Consider the following 3933-nt stretch of genomic DNA (forward strand, 5'->3'; position numbering starts at 1 on the left):
TTTGGGTCCCCGTCTGGCGCCTTTACCTCGCTGCGAGGCGGTGAAAAATTGCTTAATCCCCGGAATTTCGGGACCGAAAGGAGCCAGTGCCTTGCCTGAACATCCCCTCATAAAATCAGGTGGGTGGGTACCCGGTAATTAAGGTTACGGGAAGTCGGTCGAGGGCCACTCCCCCCCTAAATTGTAATGTACTTTTAATAGAAAACAAGTTTTTCTTATCTGGAGTTCCCCTTTAACTTTACCATAGGCCCCGGGCTGTTCACCAAGCCTGAGCCCCCTCACCCCACTTTAACTATAGCAGCACTAGTATATAGGATAGATAATGTCATATTTACCATGTAGCTGTAAAATTTTATAAAAAAAAAAATATCAGGCAGCACTGTGCTCACTTTTCATTTTCTAAATTACATCCATTTTGAATTTGGTGCCTAAATACCTTAACAGAGGCACCATTGTCTCTGCTCCCTGCTGTTTGTACCTGTGGAGGCTCCATTGTCTCTGCTCCCTGCTGTTTGTACCTGTGGAGGCGCCATTGTCTCCGCTCCCTGCTGTTTGTATCTGTGGAGGTGCCATTGTCTCTGCTCCCTGCTGTTTGTACCTGTCAAGGTGCCATTGTCTCATGTCCCTGCTGATTGTACCTGTGGAGGCTCCATTGTCTCTGCTCCCTGCTGTTTGTACCTGTGGAGGCGCCATTGTCTCCGCTCCCTGCTGTTTGTATCTGTGGAGGTGCCATTGTCTCTGCTCCCTGCTGTTTGTACCTGTGGAGGCTCCATTGTCATTGCTCTCTGCTGTTTGTACCTGTCAAGGTGCCATTGTCTCATGTCCCTGCTGATTGTACCTGTGAATTAGGAGGCAGAGCTTCCTGCTTAATCTCCTGCTTGAGCCCCAATGTAATGGCACAAGGTTGAAGAAGGTTATCATCAAGGGGTTAAAGTATAAAATAAACTATTACCCCCCCCCCCCTTCAATTCACAACATTATTCCAGACCTCCAACAGACCCCTAAATACAGACACTGCACTTAATTCAGACCCCAAATTACACTAAAATACTGCCTTTCCTCACACACACACACACACACACTGCTCCTATCACCATGCTGTCTTGTATTCCTATCTTCACCCCAGACTGGTTATGCTGTATCCCCCTGCCCCCCCTCTTGACTAGTCACCCTGTTTCCCCCTGCCCTCACCACAGACCGTTTTTTTGTGAAAACTAATGAAAAAAACTTAGGGTGAGCCCATCCTTAGGGGTTTAATTCACACATCAATAGGATTCTGTCTGTACACGGACTGTGTTTTGTGGACTGGACCTGGGAGCTCCCAGCATCACCCCGTACCCCTTCTTATCAGCGCCCCCACTACACTATTGTCTCCATAATGTGGAGGGGACAGCACATTACTGCAGCCCTCCCTCCTATTCAAGCACTGTAGATAGAGCACAGTGTGTGGAAACCACTGCTTCTGGCCCCATTCTTAGCAAAGTGCAAGCGGCAAACAGCTGTTAATGGGGTTGCGGGGTGTCTGTGTCCTGTGAACAGGTTATCAATAGTTTTTCCTGGAAAACCTGTATAAGTGAACCTTAGTTTTTACCCAACTTCTGTCATGTTATGAGTGGGGGTCCAGTTACTGAGATCCCCATAGATTGCACAGAAGAATACAATAATGTTTAGTTCAGTAGCACCAGGACTCCAACCAGTCACTCCATGTTGCTATGGAAGGGGACATCAATAATGTCATCCGATCGATGATGTAATCGATTATGTCATCAATTATGTCATGAGATCAATGATGTCATCAATGAGGTCATTGGATCAAGTATGTCAAAAATCATGTTATCGATGATGTTATTAGATCAATGATATCATAGAAGACATCATTGATGATGTCATCGGATAAAAGATGCCATCAATAATGTCATCAATGATGCCATCGGATGGATGATGTCATCGATGGTGTCATCAATTATATCATTTGACCGATGATGCCATTGAATCTATAATCTCATCGGACCAATAATATCATAGGTGATGTCATCAATGATGTAATCGGATCGATGATGTCATCAATAATGTCATTGAGGATGTTATGGGATAAATAATGTCTTTAGGGTACTTTGCCTACCACTGGCTCTATTTGCTCCTGCTTTGCTCAGTAACCACTCTATCTATCTATCTATCTATCTATCTATCTATCTATCTATCTATCTATCTATCTATCTATCTATCTATCTATCTATCTATCTACTGTATCTAACAAAACTATTGCCCAACGTATTCACTGTTGACCATGACGTACAAGGCCATCCACAACCTGTCTCCTCCGTACATCTCTGACCTGATATCCCGCAACCTTCGATCCTCCAGTGACCTCCGTCTGCGATTCCCCCCTTGTTGTACCTCGCACAACCGCCTCCAAGACTTTGCCCGAGCCTCCCCCATACTTTGGAACTCGCTACCCCGACACATCCGGCTCTCACCCACCATCAAGTCCTTCAAAAGTAACCTGAAAACCCATCTCTTCAAACTAGGCTACAACTTATAATAATTCTGCATCACACTTAACTGGATGCACTTTACCTCCTGTTTCTCCCCCCGTACCTTATAGATTGTAAGCCCTGGTGGGCAGGGTCCTCTTCCCCATGTACCAGTCTGCCATTTGCCTTTATGTAATGTGTTTTGATCTTGTGTTGTTTCTGCTCGTTATCTATCTATTGTATAGCGCTCTGGTATCGCGCCCTGGAATTAACCCCTTAACGACATCGGGCGTAAGTATACGCCCCCGCAGGGTGGGCTTTAACGCAAACGGGCGTATACTTACGCCCGATGTTTCCCCGATCGCTGTGTGTTCACACACAGCGGTCGGGGAAGATGGCCTGCTATAATGTATAGCAGGCCATCTCTGTTCGTCGGCACGGGGGGTGATTAACCCCTCCCGTGCCGACGATCGCTGCTATATGCTGATCAATACAGATCAGCATATAGCAGCTAAAAACTGCTTTCCAGGTCATCGGTGACCCGGAAAGCAATGGCGATTGGTGCTGTCCGAGATAGCACCAATCGCCATTAGTGTCCCCAAGAAAGATGGCGCCGATGCCACCCCCACGATCGCCATGATAGGCCGGCCAGTGACGGCCGGCCCATCACGGCGATCATACTGTAAAAGCACAGTTTTGTCGGATTCTGCACCCCTCAGCTAGGTAGCAGAACAGGTGTGTGTGGTGCAGGTGTACCATACTCACCTGATCTGGGCGTCCGGAGCGAAGATCTGCGGTCCGCGCCGTCCTCGCGTCTTCTTCGCTTCACTTCCGGGTTCGGTCGTCCAGCGTCGGAAATCTTCGGAGGATGAATGGGGGGATGCTTCTTTCCTCCATTCATCCTCATCATCCAGTGACGTGTCTGGGGGTAGCGTAGCGTACGCTGCCCCCCAGACACGTCTTTTCCGCCAGTACCGTCCCAATAAGAGATCATGGTATGGCGTGAAATTCTACAAACTCTTTGAGCGTACCTCAGGGTACACTTACAGATCCAGGGTACGTGCACACTGCGGAATGGCGAAGGATAACCCTTTGTGCATTCCGCAGCTGGCACCCGCCGGCGGACTGATGGAGGCGTGCGTCTCCACCCGTGTTAAAGACTCCATTCTATGCACAGGCAGATTCCGTCGTCCGTCCAAAGAATGAACACGTTCATTCTTTGGACAGAGGGCAGAATCCGCCCCTGCATATAATGGAGTGTGACACGAGCGGAGACGCGCGCCTCCATCAGTCCGCCGGCGGGTGCCAGCTGCGGAATGCACAAAGGGTTATCCTTCGCCATTCCGCAGTGTGCAGGTACCATTACAGTGTATGAAGGAAGGGACAACCAAATCCAGCCCCCAGATGCCCCCCTCCATTCTCCGAGTTAGTGGGGAGATTGTTCGGGAACTGATCTTCC

The sequence above is a fragment of the Dendropsophus ebraccatus genome, chromosome 8 (genome assembly GCF_027789765.1).
Source record: "Dendropsophus ebraccatus isolate aDenEbr1 chromosome 8, aDenEbr1.pat, whole genome shotgun sequence".
Lineage (NCBI taxonomy): Eukaryota > Metazoa > Chordata > Amphibia > Anura > Hylidae > Dendropsophus > Dendropsophus ebraccatus.